This window comes from Equus caballus, chromosome 1 (assembly GCF_041296265.1).
Source record: "Equus caballus isolate H_3958 breed thoroughbred chromosome 1, TB-T2T, whole genome shotgun sequence".
In the NCBI taxonomy this organism is placed as follows: Eukaryota; Metazoa; Chordata; class Mammalia; order Perissodactyla; family Equidae; genus Equus; species Equus caballus.
The window spans coordinates 139,347,792-139,372,978 of record NC_091684.1 but is presented as its reverse complement, the minus strand read 5'-3'; the positions used below and the strand labels follow the sequence as shown (position 1 = coordinate 139,372,978).

The window sequence follows — 25,187 nt, the reverse complement described above, 5'->3', positions numbered from 1 at the left end:
CTTCAACTTATTTCTCAGTAACCCGGACAAACACCTGGAGTCCAGGCTCACAAGGTCCTTGAACATATGAAGTGCGACAGAACTGGAAGAGGGTCTCAAAAGATCTTGACAGGCTGGAGCTAACAGACTGAACGAGAGAAGATGCAATGTAACAGGGACGAATGTGAGGGGCTACGCTCTTGATCCAAAATATCAACAGCACAGCCCTGGATGGGGAAAGAAGTGGCAGTCACGTGGGCGAAGAGAGCCCAGGAGGGCTCCATGGCTGGAAATTCAACAGAAGCGTGCGTTCACTTGGAAAGCTAACACCACAGCCTCCACCTACCCTGGAACAGACGTGTTCTAAACGAGCATGCTGGCCCCACTCTGTGCACGGGGCAGAGCAGACGCCCCCGGAGGCCAAGCTGAAAGACACAGACAAGCTGGAAGCTGCCCGGGGTGCGAGGCCAGGCCGAGGACAGGCCTGGGGAGCTGGAGGAGCAGACACCTGGATGGACGTAATCCATTCTCCTCCTCACCGATACTCGCTGAGCAGCTGCTAGGGGCCCATCACTGTTGCTGGTCCTGGGAATACAGACGTGCCCTTGGAGGCCATCACACCAGCAATCAAACCACCAGTGGCTTCCACACATCAAGAAACAACCACACATTGGGGCCGGCCTAGTGGCACAGCGGTTAAGTGCACACATTCCCCTTTGGTGGCCCGGAGTTTGCCGGTTCGGATCCCGGGTGCGGACATGACACGGCTTGGCACACCATGCTGTGGCAGGCATCCCACATACAAAGTGGAGGAAGATGGGCACGGATGTTACCTCAGGGCCAGTCTTCCTCAGCAAAAAGAGGAGGACTGGCAGCAGATGTTAGCTCAGGGCTAATCTTCCTCAAGAAAAAAAAAGAAAAAGAACCACACTAAGAAGGACACTTGACACACGAACCACTAGACACAAACATGTACACGCGTATACGTGTAACACTGAGACGAAAGCCCCACAAAGCTGTATTTACCTTTACCACACAAGGCGAGCTAATATTTTCCATTCTCCTGTTTTTAAAATGTGGGTTGGGGCCCACTGAGCTGATTTGATGACCCACTCATGACGTGCCACCAGCAACGTGGAAAACACTGAACTACCTGGTGCCCAGTGCCAGATGTGGGACAAACAGGTGCTGCAGAGCAAAGAGCAGGGCTCAGGGCTGACCACGCCGAGAAGTAAGGTGAGACCAGAAGAGGGCCTGGGAGATGAGCGGACAGCTCTTTCTGAGAGAATGGCCTGAGAGTGGAGACGGCTGCACAACACTGGGATGATGCTTTAGTACTGCTGAACTGGACAATTAAAAACGGTCCAGACAGTCAATTTTGTGAAATGTATACTTTACCACAACTAAAAATTATTTAGACTTAAAAAAAGAAAGAGAGAGAGAATGGACCATAGTCACTGCCTTTCAATAATGTAGAGTTGTGTCACTTCGGGAATACTATGCAGCCCTGTAAAAGAAGGAACCACTGCCCCACACAGCAACACGGCATTTTGCCGAGCACAGGAGCCAGACAGAGTGCTCGCTGTGTGATTCCACCCGTAAGAGGTTCAAGAACAGGCAAGCCAACAGATGGCAACAGGAGCAGAAAGTGAGAGTCGCCTCTGGGAGCGGAGATGGGACTGACTGAGCAGGAGCATGGGTAACCACCCGGAGCGATAAAAATGTTCTATACCTTCATCTGGGCGGGAGCCACACAGGTGTAGCCATTTGTACAAATTCATTGAGCTGTCCACTTGAGATTGACACGCTTTACTGCTTGTAAGTTACACCTCAATAGGAAAGGAAAGAAAGGAACCCATTTTTGAAAGGAAAAGAAATGAAAAAAAAAAAAGAAAATAAACATGATCAAACCACTTCTTGGGTGGAGGTCAAGTTCCAAGTCATCACACAAGAGAAACATTGCATATAGTCAGAACGACCCTTGCAAATCTCTTAAATCACCCATGAAGATCCACATGTCTGGGTGTATACAACCCTGTTATATGACGCTTGTGCACTCAGAAGTTTGCAAAAGACTACGTTTGACAACGACTAGAACAAAGGGAAAACTGAGGCGCGGATGCCAGAGCCCGCAGCCATCCGTGTTTACAGTGACTGTCACATTGTGTTGGGGAGCAGGGCAGGGAGAGAGAAATCGAGAGGGCTTCTGCCCACCCGTCCAGGCTTGTCCCATTCGGCCTTAATATTAAGTCACTGTAAAATGATTTGTTTGTTGTAGTGAGAGTTAAATGAGCTGGGTTCTGAAGTGAGCAGAGAAGTTAAACACAGCCATTACTCTGTCTCTAGGTTCTCTCTCTTTGGCCCCAAGGAAGAGAAATAAGATGGAAGCACTAGGGAGGAGATCCCAGCTCGAGAGAAGGAAGAGCTTGTGAAGTGAAGTGTAGCAGCTTCCCAAAGATGGATGGGCGGGTGGACAGTGAGTTCTCCGTCTGCAGAGGGAATGCATAAGCTGAAGACTTGTGGGACCAGGTGACCCGTAGAGGCCCCTTCCAGCCCGGAGCATCTGAGCTGGCCAGACCTCCTGGCTTCCTGTGCTGGGCACGTCCCCTCAGCTCACAGCTGCCTCGACAATGAGATGTGGAGCTGGCGAGAGGGACCTGCCAGGAGCTCCAGGTGGCTGTCCTGATGGAGGATTGCTCTGGGGATTTACAGCCTCCGTCCTGAGTTATGGGAGGGCGGGCAGAGCCTATAAAAAGGAGCCGTCCAGGCTGCGCGGAGCACGGAGCATCAATCAGGGACAGCCTGACCAGTGGAGCAGAGTGAAGATCAGTCTGCTGCTTTCTCACTTATAAATTCTCCCTCCCAGCACAGGAGCAGATGTGTCACGTTTAAGAAGAGCTGGTGCCCTGGGTTTAATTCCAGGGGTGCATGTGGGGGTGGGAGAGAGTGAGGAGGAAGCAGCCCTAAACGTAGCCTTCAGCTGGCCTCACCTCCCACCAGAACCCCCAAACCCACCTCCCTCCAGCCCCATCCCTAAGCAAATGGTGCTGAGTGAGCAGATGAGAAAGGATCACACACCTGGGAGCAGGGCAGGTGGACTCGGGTGGGGGACTTAGTGTGGCCTGAACAAGACTAAAAACATCACGGTGGAACCATCACAGCTACTTCTGGAGGCTGGGAGTGGACACCCTTTCTACATCTTCTATTGTAGTGCCAGGAAGGACTGAGGCAGAAGTGCAATGGATGGACAGAGAAGGGCCAGACTACCCTAGACCCAGAGTTGTTGCACTGCTAATGTGGATGGAATTTCATATCATTGCCAATGTGAATGGAATTGTGCAGTGCACAGCCTGGATGACTATACGTGGCAGTCCTGCTGAATCTACATCAGAGGGCTTTCTTCTTAAAGATGGAATAATGGGGAGAATACTAACCCAAGAGTTAGGGGACCTAGGTACAATTTCTACCTTCATCTCAGACTTGTCGAGAGCCATGGGCAAGTGCATAGCTTCACCAAAACTTATTTTCCTCACCCAAAAAATGGGCACAATAATTCCTGTCCCACTGGATTTTTCTCACCAGCTCTGGCATGTCTCCTGTGGGCTTTGTGGAGTTTTGAACCGAGGGCAACTTTTATAGACGACCCTTGCAATGTCCATTCAGACCCCAATCCCAGTTCTTCTTCACCAGCCCTTAAACATCACCATGCTGCCTTTCTAGGAGCCACACCTTTCTGGGACAGAACCTACAAGAGCTGACAGGATTTATGGCCATGCAGAAGGCGGTCTATAATTTCTGAACTAAAAAGCGGTACATTGTCTGACAACCAGGAGAACATTTGAAATTGGAACTGTCCCAGAAACCCAGGGCCATCTGTTTGCCAATCCCAGGCAGGTGACCGCAGCTGCCAACAGCTGGGCCCCCAGGAAGAGTCTGGGGACAGGAGGTACGGCAGAGCACGAGCAAGCTTTCCCAGCCCAACTCCATCTCTGACTGGCTGGGTGATTCGGGAGGGCTGGTTGCCCTCTCTGAGAGTGTGTGGGCTCATGCTCTCGAACCAGAGAGCACCTCTGGCCTTCCCCTCATAGCACTTTAGAAACGATCTTTTCCCCGAAAGTCATACCACAATTTTTCAAGAATTTTGGCTCAGCTGCTGAGAGAAATAAACCAAAATCGGGTGGTGGTTGGCACAGGGGCCCGGACTTGGCATCCGGCCGACGTGGGTTTGAAGCCGACCCCCAGCACCCAAAACCCGTGAGCTCAGGTGGATCCTATCAACCTCCTGAGCTTCGGGTCTGCCGTCTGTGAAACGGAGGTGATGCTACCCACTCGCGGGGTGGGGTGGGTGGAGTTGAGAGGGTAGGTCAAGTTCCCGGCATAAGGTGGGCGTCCTGAGGGCAGCTGACCTTGTCCAAAGGCTTCAGTCCACTTTTTGAGATTAGGGACTCTGTTCACCTCCCAGGTAGGAAAAGAGAACTAGTCCCCCGCCCAAGCACCAGAGAGGGAAAGGAACATTTTTTTTCTCTCTCTCTCCGTCCCTTTCTTGTTACATCTGTCCTCCCCCAGCTCACTCTGGCCCCTCGGTAGCCCCTTCTGGGACCGTCCCCTGCCCCTCTCAGTCTCTGCTTCTCCGTCTCCTCTCCTCTTGCCCCTCCCTGTGTCCCTGTCTCCCAGAGTAGCAGGGACTCACAGGGAAAGGTCAGGAAGACAAGCTCCCAGCCCCACTCTGCGCTGAGCTAGGCCCCTACGATGCCGAAGGGAGCACCGGGAGGGACTCAGAGGACCAAGGTGGTGGTCGGTCTCCCCTCTTCTCTGAGTCCTGCCAGGCCAGCCTCCGTTCCGATCAGGAATGGCCGTGGACTCCTGCACCTGGAGAAGAGGCGTGACTGGAACCCAGGACCCTGGCAACACTGCTCCGGGTGCCAGGGTGGCCCTGCCTGGCAGAGCAAGAGGTGGACGCCACGAAGTCCCTCCAGCTGTCCATGCATCCCCTCCCTGAGTGATCTCGTCCATCCCGGCTTCAAACACCATCAGCCCACCGACAGCACCCAGACTCACGGCAGCAGGGCCCTCGCCCCGAGCTCCAGATCCGTACCGACAACTGCCCACTTGACGTCTTCCCTTGGATGGACAGCCAGCCTCTCAAACTCAACACCAACAAACAGAACTCGGGCCTCCCCTGGCCTCCCCTCCCCTCTGCCCCAGGGTTTGCCGCCTTGGGGAGGACCGCCATTCCTCCCGATGCTGGAGTCATTCTCATTCCTCTCCTCCCAGACCTCCAGTCCCTCAGCAAATCCTGTTGGCTCTGCCTCCTGATGTACGCGGAATCCCGCCATGGCTCCCAGGCGGCCCCGCGCCCCAGCACCTCTCACCTGCGGAAGCTTCCTAACGGGCCTCCTGCCCATTCAGTCTACTCTCCACCCAGCAGCCAGGGAGCTTCTAAAAATATAAATCAGATCCCACTGCTCCACTGTTTTAAACCCTCTGGCATCTTCCATTCACAACTGGAATAAAATCCAAATTCCTTCCCAGGCCCAGGAGGTCTCCACCATCCAGCTCCTGCCCGTCTCTCTGGCTTCATCTTGTATCATGCCCTCCTTGTTCTCTTCGCTCCAGCCTGATGCACCTTCTGTCTGTTCCTCCAGCAAGCAGGGCTCATTCCCACCTCAGGGCCTTTGCACGTGCAGTCCTTTCTGCTTGGAAAGCTCTTTCCCCAGATCTCCCCACGTCTGCCTCCTTCTCATCACTCAAGTCATCTCCTCCGAGATGCTGTCCTTGACCCTATCCGCACTTACCTCAGCATCTCCAGCACCTGCTATGCCACCTGGCACAGTGCAATCCTGGATGAATATCTGCCGAATGAATGTGTAAGTGAATGAAGTTGGAGACTGCTATAACTGCAGGGTGGAGGACACAGCAGGGGCAGGCAAAATTGCTCTTCAGGAGGTGGCTTTCCGGTTCCCTGCCATCCCCTCCTCCCTCCCTTGGACACACTGAACTTGGTCATGGCCCCTGCGGCTGCAGCCAGTGCAGAGGCCAGAGGAGCATCCTCTCTCCTCCCATGCATGCTGCGTCACAGCCCCAGCGCTGCCTTTCACAGGCACAAGCACAGAGCCACAACGGAGCCCGGGCATCTTGACAGGCACCAACAGCTCCAGGCTAATGGACTACCACTCCCACTGCTGGGGGCAGAAAAAGAAACTGTCCCAGTCTAGGGCCAGCCAGAACAGAGGAGTTCGTGCCCCAAAACAACCCAGAGGGGGACCCTCTCCTACTGCTGTGAAGTTTCAGAGACCTTGGTCCACACACCCTTCTCCCACTTCAGTTTTACAGCTAAAGAAGCCCCCAGAGGGAGGGAGGTGTGGCTGGGGTTGCACAGCCCAGAGTGGAGTCAATATCCCCATCTGGAGCCCTGACTTCCAGGCAGGACAAACCACACTGATCTGCTCCCAGTACGGTAAGGTTTTCCCACACCGGGGCCTCTCAGCCTGTTTCTGGGCCAGGGGAGGCCCAGTGGCACCCCTGAGCAGCCCATGGTGGACCTGGCCTCTGGGGGAAGCAGCCTCTGGCCCTCTGGAGCCCCTCAGCAGGCAGCTTGCTGTGACGGCTGCTAGATGGACATCCTGCATCCCCCGAGCCAGGTTCCTCCCAGCAGCCAGAGTGAGCTCCAGGAGAGGGAGGTCTGACCCTGGCTCTCCCTGCTTGCAATGCCTCCCCGGTTCCCCTCTGACAATTAGACCAAAACCCTCAGGGTACCTACAAGATGCTGCAAGCTCCACCCACCCCAGCAGCCTCACCAACAGCTCTTCTGTCCCTTGCTCACCGCCCTCCAGCCGTGTGGCCTTCTCAGTTCCCTCATCTCCCCCAACATGACCTTTGCACATGCAGTTCCCTCTGCCTGAAATGCTTTTCCCTTAACCCCCTCGCCTTGGTAACTGCTGCCTGTCCTGCAGACTGAAGCTCAAGTGATTATTTCTCTGACCCCTCCAGCCCCTGCCCAACTGCCACGCCTGCCTGCTGGACACTCTGCAAACCTCTCCTTTGCAGCACTCACCACAGCCGTGTGTGTGTGCGCACGCGTGTGTGTCTGTGTGTGCACGCACGCATGTGTGCATATTAGTGATGCTCTGATCCTGCACCAGCCAGTACAGGAGCCATTGGCCACATGCACTACTGGAAATTCAACTGGCATGAATTAAGATGTGCTATAAAGTGTAAAATACCTCATTAATAATTTTTATATTATTACATGTTGAAACGATAATATTTTGGATGCACAGGGTTAAATAAGATATATTATTAAAATTAATGTCACCTATTCTTTTTACCTTTTTTAACAAGACTTTTAGAAAATTTGAAATTATGTTTGTGGCTGGCGTTGTCTACATCTGGGACTGCACTGCTCTGGTCGATGCCCGCCTCCACCGCTCCGCACCGCGCCCGCTCCCCGGAGCGCAGTCTCACAGAGGCCAGGCGCCTTGCATGGGGTCTCGCCCAGCACAGACACTCAAAAGCCATTTGCTGAATGAGTCAACACCAGGCTGCCCATCCTGATTTCAGGATGGGGAAGCAATGCAAATAAGCCACTTGATCTCTCTGGCTTCAGCCCCCATCCCCTCATCACCCCCCACCCTCGGCCCAACAAAGACCCAGGCCCAGATGTCTGCTCTCTAGAGGCTTGGCCAGGACAGGAAGAGCCAGTGTGTGAGCAAAGGACAGCCCTGGAACTCAGGGAGGGTGAGCAAGGCCTCTCTCTCCGTCCCTGTTTCTCTCTCTCCGAAATATCATTTCTCACAGTTTGGAATGAAAGCCATTATTCCCAATTAACCTGCCATGAACCCACGGCACTTGCCGGCTTGACCATAATTATTCATCCATAGTAATAGCTAAAGTAAATTCTGGCGGTCTCAGTGAACAATGACATCTCCTTTGGGAAAACTTTCAAAGATCCCACGTCCTTGGTTCCTTATCTAAAGCTTCCTTGTCCCATTTTGTTTCATTTTATGTTTTGTGGTTAGCACTTGAGAAGAAGGCAGCCCAGACCAGAATAACTCCATCCCGACACTGTGTCGTTGGCAGGACTCTGGCAGCACTGTTCTGCGCCTTCCCACCCGCAGGCAGCACGGGAGCCAGACGGGCAGCATCCGGACCAACCGAGTAAGTCACACACAGATAATTTTTGCAATTAGCCAGTCCTTCTCGAGGCTGGCTTCACCCTGCCATCTCAGGAGCTGGGCTCTGTAAGCCCACAGAAAGCATAAATCTTGGGCACAATTTATTTTGAGTTGTCAGATGTAATTTACTAAGAGACCGTCTGCCAAAAAAAGAAAAAAAAATCCAGAAGGAAACCTAACTTGTCATTTTAAATTAAGTGTGGCATCTTTCTACCTCAAAGGCTGCATTAAAGCTGCAGTGGCCTCTCCTCTGTAATCCCAATAGCAATAACTGAGGCTTGAGTCAAGAACTGGGGTGGGCTACAGGGAGAGATGAGGCAGATGGAGGGAACCTGGGGAGAGAAAGGCCCTGAGACGACGCCTCCTTCCTCTCAGCCTGTGGGGTCTTGTCCAGAGGAGGGAGGCTCTCAGATTCCTGCATCCTGCAGAGGAGGCTAAGAGTGCGAGGTGGGGATGGTGGGGTGGGGAGTGTGTGCAAGACACTAAGAACATACTCTGTTTAGGGTCGTCTCTTCCTCCTTAAGTGAGCAGAGTCTCTAACAGGGAACGCCTCCACGGAGGACAGTCTGAGCTGAATCGACACAGCGACTCTGGGGGCTGGGTCCCAGCCTCCTTTCCTACTAGAAGGGTGACCTTTGGGGGCACCATTCGGCCTCTCGGGGCTTCAGCTTCCTGTCTATAAAATGGAGATCAAACCTTCCTTGCAAAGCAAGTTGAGTTGTAGGATAAAATGAGATAATTTCTTGAAAGCGTCCAGCAGCTTGTGAAGGATTGCACAAATGTAAGGGATTCTGATTATTATCATCCCTTACAGAAGGAGAGGGGTGGCCCAGCGGCTCTGAAATGCCTTTGCAGTGGACTCTCTGAGATGCCCTCTGTGGTAGGATGGGCTGCTAAAAGCTCACTGCTCCCCACCCCCACCGTCCACCACCACACACAGCCCCCAGCTGACTGAGCCACCTGCCCAGGGGGTTCTACATGCCCCTTCCTGACAGCTCTCAGTGACTGACTAATACAAAAGGCTGGCCCCCTCCCACCAGAGGATCATTCTGAGTTCAGGTTCAGGCTCCAGAACCCTCCCCCATGCGACAGGCCCAGGCTAGGCTTTACCTGAGGCCACATCCCTGCTCAGCTCCTCCCCCTTCCCTACCCTGTTTCCCTCCCTCCTTCTCAGGTTGCTTTCGGAAGAACCGTGTCACTGTTCTGAATCCCTGTCTCAGGCTCTGCTTTCTGAGGAAGCTGCTGAAGAAGCCTCCTTTGAAGGGAGGGCCCTGATGCAGCTGTGGCTGCTGTTGGAGTCATGGGGACTACAGCACCGAGGTGGGACCCATGGCAGAGGCCCGGCAGGGAAGACAGCTGATGTTTCTGCCAGACCCCTCAGGCCAGGCCAGACAGACACCAGTGCAGCCAGAGAGGAGGCCAAAAGACAAGAGGAGAAGAAAAGCCAGGGCTGGGAGGAGGACTGGGCTCCCACCAATGTCCGGGGGAGGCCCTCACCTCTGGGCCCCTGGTCCTGCTCCTGTAACACCAGCGCTGACTAGAGATGGGGAGAAAGCCCCTTGCCACAAAGCCCCTGAGATTCTGAAGACAGAGAGGACTGCGGTTCCCTCACCCCAGAGGCAGCTGGAGTCTGCCCAGGATGCAGGGACCCTCACCCTGCACTGCACATGGGGTGGGGGTCCCAGGAGACGGGGGTGGCAAGATGGGAGGAGGAGGGGCAACGGTGGGTGTTGGGTCACCTTGTCCAACTCTCTGCGCTCTCTCTGCGTCTCTTTTTCCACCCAGTGAGAAGACCACACGGAGACATCCTCGCAGGGCTCCCCGAACCCAGTGTGGGAGCAGCCGCGCCCCAAGACCCCCATCCCAAAGGGTCCCTACCTGCGGATTCACCACCATTTGCTCTTTCTTCTACTCCCCTCACGGCGCCCACCCCCTCCCACCTTCGTTCCTTTGTCAACAGCTCCTTTCACAAGGTCGTCATTACCCACTAATTGTCCGAAATTTCATTCCCTCATTCTTCTTGGTTAAGGATTGATCTGAGGAACGAGTTCAATATCCCCGCCGTCTCCAAGTGCTTATTAATTCCCCGCGCCTCCTGCTCCCTGCGCGGAGCCGCGCTCGCCTCGCGCTGCTGGGCCCCGCGCTGACTGGTAAAGCCCCGGCTTTTGGGCCCGCAGGATGGGAGGCCTAATGTGCACTAATCTATCATCACTTCACGCGGCTGGCAGGGTGACGGATGGCGGCCGTGGCCGGCGCGGGAGGGAGGTGGCCCTCCGCCTGCTCCGCGGCCAGGCTGGAGTCGGAAGTTTGCTCCGCGGGAGAAGGACTGCCACCTTCATCTGGGCAGAGGGGAGCCACTGTCCTCAAAGAACAGACATCAGGCGGGAATCAACAAACGCCTGCCCCTCGCCCCGCCCCCCTGACGTCTATCTGAGGGCTGGGCATCCCGTCCACTCCCTCACGGCGATGTTGCCCATTCCCTCCCCACACCCACTGTCCAGCGCTCTGTGGCCCGGGAGGCAGACCTGCATGGACGGCATCAGTGGGCAGCCTTGCCCTCTGCCTCCGCTAGTGTTCTGCAGTGGGAGCCCAGCAGCAGACAGGAGGGGAGAGAGTGAGATGGGGGTGTTTGTTGGACTGGCCCCTCCCTGCAGGGCCGCCTTGAGCTGGCTGTGTCCTAAAGGTCCCAGCTCCTATCAGGTGATGCCCCCAGCCCTGCTTCTCCCTCCCTGAATGCTCCCTTCCTCGTCCCTTCAGGTCTAGGGCTGGAAAGAGCCCCACTGTCACTCACCCCAGGGCACTGCCCATCCCCTGTGCTGTCCCTGTGCTCTCTCTGCCCCCACTCTTATAAACAGTCCCTTTATTTAGCTCCTCTCAAATTACTCAACTTGAATGTGCCACCTGTTTCCTGTTGGGACCCCATTAGGACCCCGACCAATACACCTCATTTTCTCTGTGAGTGAGCTGAGACTCAGAGAACCAGGGCTCCCCCGAGGTCCTGCAGTGAGTTATGGCGGGGATGGCTGCAGAACGCAGGTCTCTGACTGCATCGATGAGACTTGACCCACCTGACCTCCTGCATTCCTGTTCGTCCCTGCCTAACTGGAGTACACCTTTCTTTTTATTTGGGCCACACCGGGAGGAGGATGTTCAAGGTGTCACCGGGGCTCACAGAGCCTGCCCTGCCAGAGAAGGCAGCATCAACACATTCGGACGCTCCCCTCCTCGCCATCCGCCTCTGGTCGCTCTGTGGCCTGGGATGCCTTCTCCTCCAGTCTTTATATGTGCCCCTCAGGCAGCAGTGCACCTCCTCTAGAAAATGCTGAGCCCCCAGCCATCTCCACCACAATCAAACCCCAACCCAGTCAACAGAGGGAGGCCCAAATTTCCACCTAGGCCTCTCTTCTTACACAAGTCCTTCATTACAGAAGACAGTAGTTCAGCCATAAATTTCTATTCCAGCTTCTCCTAGGGGCTGGGATGAGGCTGGCACTGGAGTTAGTCTAGTGGGGCATAGACAGCCAACTGCAGCTCCCGGTGGAATGAAATAAGATCTACACGTCTGAGGATGAATGATGGACTTGTTCCCCCTGACCCCCTTGGAAGGGGACCAGTGAGGTCCAGAGGGACAGCTCCTAGCCCTGTGAGCTGTTCAAGAAGGATCCAACCCACCTGCCTGCTGAGCCCCAAGGGAGCCCACACAGGGCAGGGAAAAGGCCCTGGCCACCTGCCACCTGCAGAGACCACCCTTGGACAGTCTGCCACAAACCAACAACCCCTCCCCACAGATCAAGCCAGTATTCCATTGGTTGCCAGGGGCCTCTCACCCAGAACAGTTCTTGAAGGGACTAACCACACTCCCTCCCAGATCCTAAGACACACATGCACGTGAGTGCTCTCTCCTTGAGCCAGGATCCTCTCCCCAGACCACATGGCTCTTGGTAATGGGTCACCTGCATCAGGAGACCTGGTCTTTCCCCCAGCCTGCCACTGAGCCCTTCCCCATTCTGGCCTCTTCTGTAAAACGAGGGGTTGAATCAGATGTGCTGTAAGTGATGTAACTCTGTGCATCTTTCCAGGGAAAAGGAATAACAGTGGCCTAACCCTGGTTCTGCACCCTGGACAACCAGAATTCCCTAATGCCCTTCCTGAAACAGAGCCACAGGGAGGCAACCCAGCCCAGCCCCACCCCGGGCCTGTCTCGGCTGTTAGAAGAAGCTGCTCTGAGGAGCTAGCACAGCTTATCCCTAAAGAACGCAAAGCCCCCAAGCCCTGGCAGACGCCTCCTCTCCCAGCCTCCCCTCCCTTCTCCACACTGTCCTCTTTCAAGCTCAAATTATCTAGAACTGCACTGTTCAATCTGGTAGCCCTGTGGCTATTTAAACCTAAATTAATCAAAATCAAATAAAATTTAAAACTCAGATCCTCAGCCACACCAGCCACATTTCAAGTGCCCAATGGCCACACGTGACTAGCGGCTACCACATTGGGCAGAGCAGATACAGAACGTTTCCATCAGTGCAGAAAGTTCTTTTGGACAGTGCTGGTCTAGAAGTCAACCTTTGCTTTTGCAAAGAGCTTCCTCTAGCTTGCCTGACTCCTTCCTGCTGCAGCGTCAGCCCACTTTCTCCAGTCCTCTGCTCTGGGGAAGATGCTAGGTGGTTTTAGAGTGAAGCTTGGCTACAAGTGACCATGCGGTGGGGGTTCCTGTCTGCCTGAGAGATGGCCCTGGACACTTCAGTCACCAGAACCTAAGAAGGACATGGTCAAGCTAACATCATCCAGCACCCGAGAGAATTTACTCACAGACATTAAGCTTCAAGCAATGACAAGGATCACTGACCATCCCCTAGCCAGACACCTCCTCCTTCCCCATTTGACCTGTCCTTTGGTAATTCCCCCTGTTCAAGGATGCTAACCCTTGGGAGGGGCAGAGGAGAAAGAGCCAGAGAACACCTGTGTGGCCCCAGGATCGGGTAGATTTCCCCTGACATGATTAAAGGAAGCTCAGAAAACCTCAGAGAGAATTTTGGGGGCCTCACCTTCCCAGAAATTATTCATATATATGGTTGGGAAAATCCCCACAAGGGGTTAAAAGCCAAGAAAATACCTTCTCTGACAGCACAGAAGCCTGGCAGGGGTGGGGGTGGGGTAGTGGGAACCAGACAGCTAAATGGATTACCCAGAAATTACAAAAGGCTTTTAAAAGTAGAAAACTTACCATATGTCAAGCCTGTAATGTATAGACAATAATTATTTTCCACTGAATTTTTTTGTATTTAATTTTGTGGTGACTATCTCCTTTTACATCATGTATTCAGCAATCACTCTTCTCCTTGCTTAATATGCACAGTAATCTTTCTCCTTCTATGTCACATATTCAATAATTCCTCTCCTCCGGTTCCAGGGGGGTGAGATGAGGGGAATGTCACATTTTAAATTAGTAACAGCTGTGTTTTTGTTTTTTCTATTTCACCTCCGAAGATGCCCTGTAAATATCGTGAGCTCCAAAAAGCAACGTGGGGCGCCCTGGTCCCCAACTCAGCAGCCTTGCAGGGGGCTCAGAGGACAGGATGTGCCTCAGGAACCCAAGAGGCTAGAGGAGAGAGAGCAGCTGGCATGTCCCATCCCCCTCAGTGGAGGTCATGAGGCTCTCCTGCTGACACCACCCCGGTCTATTCAGATCACTGCCCGCTCTCCGGTTCTCCACGCGGCCTCTGGGTCTAAACAAATGGAGGTTGCCTTTGCTTCTCCCTCGGATGTGAAGGGGTGGACAGGAGTCAGGAGAGCAAGGGGAGCACCTCATGAGGCAAGTGAGCACGGAAGGGATAAAAATTTAAGGCGGCTCTGGCTCTCAGGTGCCAGCCCTGCCCGTGCCGACCCTGAGAGCCAGCGCCTCCTTAACTTTTTCAGCCGTAGGTGCATTGCTTGCCTCACCCGAGTCCTGGCCCTTCTGAAGGACCAACTCCTGACAGGTCTGGGAGTTAGAACCAGGAAAGACAGACGGGAGGTGGGGGGACTCAACACCATGAAGAACAAGTGACTCAGGAAGGGAGTTCATTAAAATGCTTCAAGGGACTCCAAACTGCGAGAGCGTTGTTTTTTTTAAGACAGAGAGGAATTTAGCAAGAAATCAATCAACACACATGCTGATAACTTATTCCATGACAAAAAAGAAACAAAACCCCATAAATTCCTGCAGCCTTTGGGTAGCCAGTGTCTACTGCCACTAATTAATTTTCTAGAACTTTCACTCTCTGGCTGTCTCAAAACATGGTTAATCTGTCAGCCCCGGGAGGCACTGCCAGAACCTGCTGTAGGGGGTTGGTGCTTCTGGAACCTGTGCCACTCAGGGGAAGAGGGGAGCAGAGGAGCACACAGCAAGCTCAGGGAGCCTCAGGGCCAGGCTCCCCCATCCCTGACCTGCTCTGCGACCATATCCCTGCACCTGCTCCAGCTGAGAGAAACAGCATGCTAGCACACAGAACAATGCACGCAAAACAATGCACGCAACAGGGAAAAACAACCTCTCTGCCTTGGTTTCCCCAAATGCAAAATAAGGAGATTGTGCTCATTCCGGTTTCAGATTCCTGAACTCATGTTACCCTGCCAAGCATTAAACCCATGTGGGTACCTGTCTAATCTATAGACTCCTTGAGGGCAAAGACTCTGGCCCATGCCCACCCCCCACCCCCCCCACAGTGCACAGTGCCTGACACTGTCACACACAGAACATGCCTAATAAAGGTCTACCAGGTAATGCACGCAGCCTCCTGCTCTCCTGCTCCCAGCCTGTCCACCATCACCAAACCAGGGAAGGGTTTCCAAGGCCTCACTGCAGGGGCCTAGGACCCTGGAACCTTGCCCCTTCTTCCTGCCAACTGTACAAGCTCACTGGTACCTCCCTAAATGAGCAGAAAGGGACCTGAGACTTGACCCTGCGATGTTACCTCCATGCCAGATTACAAGTCCAGATAGTCTGTGGGCTGCAGGCATCCTGCACAATTTGAACCCCAAAGGAACTAGCAAGCCAGTGTCACCAGGCCCCTTCCCTGCCCCGACTATTCTGAGAGGATATGAAAGAGCTAGAACCTTCCCCAAGATCCCAGAGTGGATCAGCAGGTGGTGAGGTCCTAGGCAGCAGCACCCTCAGTTGGGACCTGAGGTTTGGCACACCTTCTTGGGTGGCCTCCTTGGGAAGATGACCTGATGGGAGGCAGACCCTCTATATCCCTTCTCGGAGCACCTGAGCCCCCACAACCCCCTCCCAAGCCCCACAGAACGGGATGGGGATGCTTTTCTCCTTTACACCAACTTTTTCCTTCACGGTGACCCAGGAGCCCTCAGTCACCTCGCAGGCGGGAGGACACGGCCTCATCCTCCTCCTGAGCATGGTTTGTAGTTTTCTTTTTTAGTCATTTATTTCTTTCTGTTTCCTCAAACTGTATGTGCCCAGAATGAATACCAGGCTCTCTCTGGCAGGAATAAGGAGCGCGAAGGGGAAATGTGAGAGCAGTAATCCATTGTAACACTTTAGGGGAAACTGCAAGCAATTTCCATTCTATTGATCTTCCCTGGGCATCAAAGCCACACTGAGTTTATTTGGAAAATTAAATTCTGGAGCGTGTAGCGTGAGGGGGCTCTAGTTAAGCTGTCTAGCTCTACCACCACAATTTAATTACCAACTCACTCTGACTCTCCATTTAAACACACTAGAGGAACCGGCCGGCGGAGGCTCCCAGGGCCCAGCACCGGCTCGGCAGCACCTGGCGATAGTGTCCCCACACCCACAGCAGAAGAGCCACGTGAATCTCAATTAGCCTCAGCTGACCACTCAGCAGCTCCTCCAGGCTGCCGCTCATTTACATTTTATGCAATTTTTAACAGAATATATTCGTTAAAATATAAATGTTCGCTAAATTAACCTGATTTATGGAGTTTGCTCCTTTTCCAAAGGCAAGATTTGATCTTAACAAACTTTGGTATTATTAGAAACAAAGTAACGCATATTACTTAGGCACAGTTGGATACAATGTGTTAGATATTTGTTCTGGGGAGAAGCTACCTATCAAAGTCTATGGTTCCAGAGTTGCCATGTGCTCCTCCGGCTTTGCATGTTCACAGACAAGTGAAATTTATGCAGAGTTGCATGCCCACGTGCACACACCCATGCACATGTGCACACACACATCATACATTAGGGGCCTGGCAGAGATTTGCCAACCTTTTATCTAGCCCCATAAGGACTTGGCAGTCATCTTGTATTATCTTCTACTATAATTTCTACTATCATCCCAATTTCATGAACACCAGGGATACAGGGTGAAAATCTTAAAGAATAGCCCTTAATAGTGAATAAATTTGGCTTCATGAAGAACTCACTACATTGTTCTCATTCTCCTAATCTCATCTGCGAAAACTTGGTCACAGTCTAGCCCCAGTCCACAGTCGACCCTTGGGAACCACTAGCATAGACTGATTTTTCTTAATTAAATTTTCATTGAAGGATGATGCTGGGAGAGGGGTGCTGTCTCTGCTCGCCGCCATCAGCCCAGGTGGTTGAGAGCAGAGCTCACTTTCACGACGGTCCAGAAGAACCAAGCTTGCATCCTTTGTGCTCCTCCAGTGCTGGCCCATTTGCCCCACAATGAGGTGGAGCACCACTGAAGTTCTCCTAGAGGAACGTCCTCTTGGGCAACCAGCCAGGCCTCCTGCCCTAAGCCCCACAAAACCAGCACGGGGCCCGGCACGTGGTAGAATCTCACTTAGTTGATGAATTCCATTGAAAAGTCACTGGTGGCCCCCTCATCCACAGAGGACCCCCCCCCCTTGGTATTCCCAGCCTCCTCTTCTGCAAGGCAGCCCCTCTAAGAACAACCAGCATGCCGACTAGGGAGGGAGGCAGGCATGCCTTTCAGTGACTCAGAACCAAAGGCAAATAGAGTCTGCATTCCTCATGCCCCGCCACGAGCTTGCTCCCCAGGCTCTCCCCGGTCCTGAGACTCCTTTGAAAGAAGTGACTTCTCCTGCCCCTTGTAGGTGCCAGGGCTGAGAAGGAATGGCAGACAGAGCTACGGTGCTTGCTCCACTGGGCCCACATCAGAGGGAACATCAGCAGTATTTGACAAGCTGACCGGCCCTCCCGAGAATAGCACTGTCATTAAGCCAAGAGGGAAATCATTACCTGATCTATAAATGATTACACAGGAGTAGGAACTGTCACTCCCTTCTAAGGAGTTTGCAGAATCGGGATTTTAAACAGAGCTGCAAACTAGTGCAACACTCAGCTCCCTGGAGCAGCTGGTGTGTTATTCACAGGGAAAAAAATTCAGAAGTTAAGGCGCCTCACGAGCTCAGGGGAAAAGAGAAGGTCTCAGGGACTCTGACTATCAAAGGATTGCAGACCATCGACGGTGTCAGCCGGAAACTTAACTCAAAGGAAAACATAACCATTCAGATCTTCTGCCTGACAGTTTGGGGGCCTGCAACTCGCTGAGGTCTTTCCACTGACAAAATAAGCGTCCGGAGTCAGAACCGCAGGTAACGTGGGTCGTTTAGTCAAAGGCACTTCTTTCATGAAGATGGAGACACAGGGTCAGCCTACAAGGAGGAAGCCACTTGTGGTAGAGGGGAGCTGGAGGCATCCCCGGGGGTTCCTGCACCCACCACCGGGAGGATGCATAGGGTGGTGGAAACACTACAGAGAAGTCAGCAGCAGTAAGAAAGCATGGATTGAAGTACCTAGAGCAATATGTTGGATCCCAAAAGAGGGGGTTGAGTGGGAAAAGTTGGGAGTGGAAGGAGGTTTGTAGCACAAAAAAAGTATGTAAATTTAAAGCACTCTCACACAGAATGACACTACATATTTTACAACGATCCACGCATATTTTAGGACATATTCCAAACACATTAGAGTGGGTGACTCCGGACGGGGGCGGGTAATGAGAGTGAGGATGGGGGAAGGAAAAAATACGCACAGAAAGGCCATACAAACCTGATGCTGACGATGAGCTATTCGCTGAGCGTAACTAACTCAACTCCCTGCGTCTGCATTCCACCAACACGGGAAGAAAAGCAGCAAACAGTCTACAGAGCTGAAGACAGGGCTCCTCGCACATCAGTGTGCACACAGATGTCCTGGGGACCCTGTGAAAATGCAGGTCCTGGGTCAGCAGGGCTGCGTGGGGTCCCAGGTTCTGCATTGCTAACAAGCTCCCGGGGGACGCAGATGCCGCTGCTTCATGGACCTCACTTTGAGCTGCAAGGACTTAAGAGATTTACCCAAGAGGAAAACTGAACAGCCAAGTCCAAGAAAGAGTCTACATGTCCAACATAGATAAATTTCAAATAATCGTGCTGCGTGAAAGACCAAAAAAAAGTACATTATCATAATGTATGCTTCCACATATATAAACTTCTAGAACATGCACACTAATCTATAATGACAAATGGCAGACCAGTGATTGCCTGGATGTGGCGCTGGGAGGATGGATGGATTACAAAGGAAACTTTTGGGGATAATGGATATATTCACCCTCTTGACCATGGTGTGGGTTTTCCAGGTGTATACATATGTCAAAACTCACCAAATTGTACACTTTAAATAAATACGTACAGTTTCCTATGCATTGGTTTTTCCTCAACAAAACTGAATGCAAACAAAAAAGGATCTGTGTCCCTCCTCCCCCCATGCCACACTGAAGATGCCCTGTTTGCATTTCAAGCTGAGCTAGCTAATGCGCTCCATGGCCGGAACGCATCCTTCTGTCTCCTCCATAGCTCCCGCCCTAGGCCAGGGGCCACCATCCCAGCCCAAGCCTGCTTAGGAATCCAGACCCCATCCCACCCCTGTCCTCCTCGCCTCATCCGTTCTACCTCCCACCATCACCTTAAAATCCTCCAGGATGGAAGGGTATAAACACCAAAAGGCAGCCCCTGCCCTGAGGGCCTCCTACCTACTCCCTTGACTCCCCAGCACCCCCTCCTCTCACTCTCCACCCCTGCCATGCCGCCTGTCTTTCAGTTCTCCCAAAGCACCCCCCCCCCCAATCCCTGTCTACAACGCTTATCCCACACCCCCACCCATCTTCCCTGGAACTCCTACACATCTTTCAGTCCCAGCTCAGGTGTCCCTTCCTCAAGAGTCACCCTGGACTGCCCCCCACCCCGTCCAGGCTCCTTTGCTCCACACTTTCCTAGGACCACATTCCTTTCCTTCCAAGCATGTCCTCGGTCTGTCCCCCTGCACTCACCAGGATGGGTGCTTGATTCATGCTCGTCTCTTCCCCGCACTGTAAGCCTGGGCAGGGGCTGCTGCGTCTATTTCGCTCACCTCTCTGCTCAGCACCTAACATGGTGCCTGCCTGACACACAGGAGGGGGTGGTAGAGAGAACATTTAGTGAACCCTCCAAAAGGGCCTTTGGCCATCCCTAGGCAAAGACATTCCTAGGATTTGGGGACAGCAGCTCATTGACCCCCCTCCCTGAACTGCCCCCTGCCAGCCCCTGCGGGCCCCAAGGTACCACGTGTCCCCGAGGAATGCAGGTAGTCTGAAAGTTCCCGTCCGACCTGATACTTGACCCTCCTTTCAAAGAACACTTTGCATGAGGTCGACAGCACATCTGCTTTTGTGGGCTTTTTTCTTCCCAAGATTTCAACACTGCTGTGTTTGGATATAATCGTTTCCTTTCTGGGCTTGCATCCCAATCTCTGCCAGTGCCCGTGAGAGGAGGAAGATAAGTTTCAGAGGACAATCTGGACCCAAACAAAGTCCCTGCAAGCGAGGCAGGCTCCCTGGCTGAGGAGGGGAGGCAGTCAGGCCTCCAGACTGGCTCCCTGCCCAGGGCAAAGCCTCAGGAGACCAGAGGAGGTCACCCTAAAGATGGGTGGTGGTAGGGGAGGGGTCAGGAGAAGAGGCACCAGGAGAGGAATGGGAGCAAAGGTCAGCCCAGCACCAGGTAGACCACCTCATCGGAAGCAGAGCCAGGCAGCAGGGCCACCCGAGGAGCCCTAGGAATTAAAGAGGCAGGGCAAGGCTGGGCTCAAAGGGTTGAGCAGACAGCCAGGCAGGCAGAGTCCCAGTAGACCAACCCCAAGCAGCCCCTGAGCCACCGTCACTCCTGCTCTTCTCTGCCACAGCACTGCCCCCTCCCACTTAGCACCCTGGTCATTTCTCTGCCCCAGTCCTGTCCAGGGTCAGGACCACCCCAGCAGCGACCTGGGGGACGTGGAGGGCAGCCCTCTGGACCTTCCCTCATAGGTTCGGCTCTGCCTAACCAGAGGGGACATGGAAATAAATGAGCTGTGCGTGAGCCCCAGACCCAGGCTGAGGGGCCTCCCCAGCACATCCCCATAATTCTCAGGCTTCTCCATCACTTGAGATGTCACAGGGGAAGAGAAGGAATTCACAGCACAGACTCTCTGAGAGGCAAAGGGAGGGACTTATGGGGAGCAGCCCCTGAGGTCTGGGGCATGGCTCTGGAGCCCAGAGTTCTGAAGAGGAGCAGCTGACACCTGGGCAGCCACAGTGGCTTCTGTCCACTCTGCCCCTGGACTGCCGAGCAGCCCTCTCTCTCCCTGGCTGGTGCCTGAAGACCCCGAGGGTGGCGATGCTGTGGGCATCCCTTCTCTGCCACAAGCCATCAGAATTGGTCTCCATGCTGAAGGAGTGGCCTCATGCCCTGAAGGCTGACAGGTCACTGAAGGAAGCTTCCAGAAAGGAGGCAGGGGACAGGGAGCAGGCAAGGTAACTACACATAGTGGGAGATCGTCCTGGAGAAAAGCATGGACCACCTGTCATGGATCTAGTTGTGTGTGCACTGTCTATATCACTAAGGGACCAGGCTGTCCATCACTGAGTGGTCCTGACCCTGCACAGCCACCTTGCTGAGCTTCCACCCATTCACCCAGTGGACAGGGAACAAAACCCACAGGTGAATGCCACTCGTGCTAATGACAAAATGCTAACTGATGGACAGTTTATAAAACACTTTCTCTCTGTCCCACTTGACAGCTAGGACAGACATGATTATCATCCTTCCCAGAAGAGGAAACTGGGGCTCAGAGAGTTTAAAAAACTTGCTGAAGGTCATAGAGCTGGTGATGGCTGAGCCAGAGCTTAAACCAGAGGCAACACTGGCTTTGAAGTAAATCCCATCTACGTTATAATCCTAGCTCAGCCACCTACCAGCTGTGTGACCTTGGGCAAGTTACTTAACTTCTCTGAACCTCGGTTTCCTCTCCTAACAAAAGCATTAATGACTATCTATCTGACAAGGTACAAGGGAGAATAAAACAGATGAAATATATGAAAGTGATGGTACATAGCAGGCAGTTAATAAATGTTTGTTTCTTCTTTCCAATTCCAAATCCTAGAACATAGTGTTTTGGGACAGCTCCAACATGGAGGTTACATGGGACTTTTCAGTGAAAAAGGAGGCCTGTTCTCAAGAAAGCAGAATCTAGGAACATATCTGGCCAAGCAAGTCTCTCTTCAGCCACCTGGGGGCTGCAGCTTTCTTTCCCCCCTCCCTCCTATGACAGGGCAGATAGAGCAGGCCCTCCCAGGTCCCCCTCCCCTCCCTGCACATGCACAGAAGCCCGGTTCACTGTCCACTGGGGCACATCCACCTGCTCTGCATGGTTCAATGGCTGAGCCCAGGTCCGCCCCTGAAGGTAGAAGTCTGTCTACAACCCCAAGACTGGCCCCAGCTGGAGTTTCACAGTCAGGGAGCAGCAGGAGGGAGGCAGCTCCTCACATCCCAATCTCTGATGCCGGCAGGAAGGCTCCAGGTGGAGCTGGTGACATTACAGCAGGCTTGTGTACTCACGTGCAACGCGCTTCCTCTCCCGTCTGTTATCTGTTTCACCCGCAGCCCTGGGAGCAGAGCAGCGGAGCAGTGCTCAGCCCCATTTTACAGAGAAGAAGATCACAAAAGACTGTCCAGGGTCATGGGGCCCGATCTCAACAGACCAGAGCCCACGCTTCTGTCCACTTCGGCGTCCTTTTCCAGTGCCCTTTACACGGAGTCCCGCATGCCCCCTGAGGACCCCCAGCCAGCAGCAAACCTAAGCCTCCTGGTATCAATGTCGATTCCATAACATTTGGATAACTGAGCTGTGGTTGTGTAAGAGATTGCCCTTGCTCTTCAGAAATGCACACTGAAACAGTTAGGGGTAAAGGAGTGTCACGTCTGCACCCAATGATCAAACAGTTCAGATACACACACACAGGGCAGTGTTCTCAGCCTCAGCACCTCGGACATCTTTGGCTGGATAATTCTGTTGCGGGGATCGGGGAGACCACCGTCCTGTGCATCGTAGGATGTTTAGCAGCATCCCTGGCCTCTACCCATTAGATGCCAGTAGCACCCATCCCCCACTTAAATGTGACAAGAAAATTGTCTCCAGACATTGCCAAATGGGAGCAAAATTGATTCCTGTTGAGATCCAGAGAGAAAGAAAATGTGGTAAAATGTTAACCTTAATTTTTTAACTTTCCTATGAATCTGAAATAATTTCCAATTAAAAAGCTTTAAAAAATAAAATTCTACAAGCACGAAAAAAATCTATTTAAAAAAAAAAAAAAAGAAAGGAAGAAAGAGAAAGACCTTGCCCAGTTACCAGCTCTCTATCTCCACCCCAAAAGACCTAAGTCGCTTTGCTCGCAGGTCAGGGATCCCACAGCCAGGATCACGCCGAACGTGTCCAAACACGCGCACGCAGTGAAGGCTCCTGTCGGCGAGGAGGATGCGGGAAGCCCACTCTGCAGTTGGAGCCCAAGGCTGGGAGTGAGGGCCGGAGAGTCCATCGCTGGCTCATCACCCCGGGGACCTACCCCTCTGGCCCTCAGCACAGACGGGCGCTGGGCTTCTCCCAGCCTCCGCAGAGCCGGGCGGACTCCCTCCCATGTGGACTCGCTCGCAGAAAATCGAAAGGGAACCGCACGTGCGTTTTTTCTTTACCCTCCTTTCCCAAGGTGGGTTGCCGGGCTGGGCAAAGTTGCCTTCCCGAAGTTTCCGAGTCAGCAGATTTTGCCTCCTGCCTGCGCCTTACAATCTGTGACTATTCTGAGTCAAACTGGCTGGCTGCCATTAGGAGCCAATTGGTTATCCAAGGAAAAAAAACACCCAAACTTTTAAATAAATAAATAAATAAACAAAAAACAAATAAGACAAGGAAGGCGGCCAGGGAGGAGGAATGAGGAGGAGGAAAAGTAAATTGCACAAATGCAAATTAGAATTATTTAAAAATTAAAAGTTACTTTAAATTATTTAACCTAATTACCACTCCACTCTCCCGGGGAGACAGTTGCTTGTGTTCTGTTGAGCGGAGAGGATTAAGCAGGTTCTCTGCACCGAGGACGGGAGGCAGGAGAATCAAAGTTTCAGTGCACCTCTGTGGGTTGGGGGGGTTGGGGGGAGGTGCTGGGAGACAGGTGGGCAGTGGCACAGATGACAGCAAGGGGGCAAGTATCAGAAACATAATTAATGTGGGTATCGCATTTCATGGTTTACAAAGAACCTCATTTTTATTTAATCCTCACAGCCACCCAAGGGCCCTGCATTGCTACTCCCGTATACACATGGAGATGCCAAGGCTGGGAGGGTTAGGCTCAAGGTCGCAAAGCTAACAAGCCCTGCCCTGGGGCCCTTTGCCCTCCCTGCTCTGTGGACCAGCCTCAGGAGGACAGTGAGGGGGGACAGCAGCAGCAGGGGCCGCTGGACTCAGACAGACACGGGTCTGATCCTGCCTCTGCTGCTTCCCCGGTGGGTGATCTTGGGAAAGACGCCTTACCTCTCTGAGCCTATTTCCTGACCTCACAGGACTGTTGAGAGGGGCGCAGGAGTCCGTGTGTCCAAGGCACCTGAGACTTAGCAGGTGCTCAGTGACAGGGCCTTCATAGCTCCAAGGGGCACCTGCGGAAGGCAAGGGGCCTTCCGTCTGCCTCCGTTCTAAAGGTATCCTATACAGACCTGGTAGGCCCATAGTTCTCAACCAGCCTGCACACTAAGCCTCGGGAAGATTCTAAAATTCCCGAAGCCCACGTGGGCCCTCAGAGCAATCAAATCAGAACCTCAGTGTGTTACAGGCTCTCTGGTGACTCCAGTGTGCAGTCGCGGTCAAGGGCCTTCATGCTAATCTGTCTCCGTTTCGGATATAACATGAAGACGTGGATTATTCTGCAGCTGGAAAGACTCAGGGTAAACGCTAAGTGGAGCTTTTCTAAAGGACTCTAGAAGGCAGATCCAAGGGAAGATGTAGAATGTCCCTATATGGGGATCGGTAAGAGCAGAAATGAGCCCTTTGTGACTGAAGGAGGAAGCAAGAAGAGGCTGGGGGCCCTCCAGAGGCCCTCCCCCGATGCGTATGAACGGGACCAAGCAAGGTCCCTGGTAAGGAGAGTGGGCAAGAAGTGAGGACAGAGGGGTTGTGGGTGACCAGGAGATAGCACCCTTCAAAATGCCAGACCTGTCAGAGATCCTTGCCCACATGAGACTCCCAGAGGGACACTCCAGAGGACCTGGCAGCCCCAGCACCACTCTTAACCTCAGGACGTGCACATCATCCCGGGAGTGAGTCCATTCACCCACCCCATACGGCACACTGCGATTCACAATACACCCTACACAGTGCCAGGCCCTGGGCACCAGAGCTTCAATTTCCTTTCTATTAATCTGGGAAGGGTCTAATTTGCAGGTCATTTGCATAAATTTGCTTGTTTCGATTCAAGAAAGACCCCAACTCCAAGCAGGTGAGATAAAATAAATTGGCTTATTTATTGTCCCTCCTGCTGCCATTGTATTCCAACCTATCATCGGGATTTTAACACGCTGCAGCCTGGGGAGGACCTGCTGGGCGGATGACACAGCCTGGCTACACTTCCAGGGAGAGAGAAAAAGTAGTTTTCTCCCCCCAGATGAGGCCAGGGGTAAGACGGAGGGCTGCCTCTGAAGGAGGATCAAAGCAGTTTCACTGTTTTAATTGCACCCCCCAGAGCATAAACCCGAGTTGGCTGTCCACAGTCCTGTCTG

At 53.1% G+C, this 25,187-nt stretch overlaps 1 protein-coding gene across 14 annotated transcripts in view; it reads right to left on the bottom strand.

Annotated features, from left to right (window-relative positions):
* Positions 1 to 25,187, bottom strand: part of MEGF11 (multiple EGF like domains 11) — a 336,757-nt gene that overhangs the window by 254,613 nt on the left and 56,957 nt on the right. For 3 of the 14 annotated variants that reach the window (XM_070270301.1, XM_070270268.1, XM_070270284.1), the window contains exon 2: positions 18,148 to 18,299. The exons of the other annotated variants lie outside the window; for them this stretch is intronic. The gene's annotated coding sequence lies outside the window, so the exon portion shown is untranslated. The remainder of the gene's footprint in view (positions 1 to 18,147; positions 18,300 to 25,187) is intronic. 14 annotated transcript variants of the gene reach the window in all.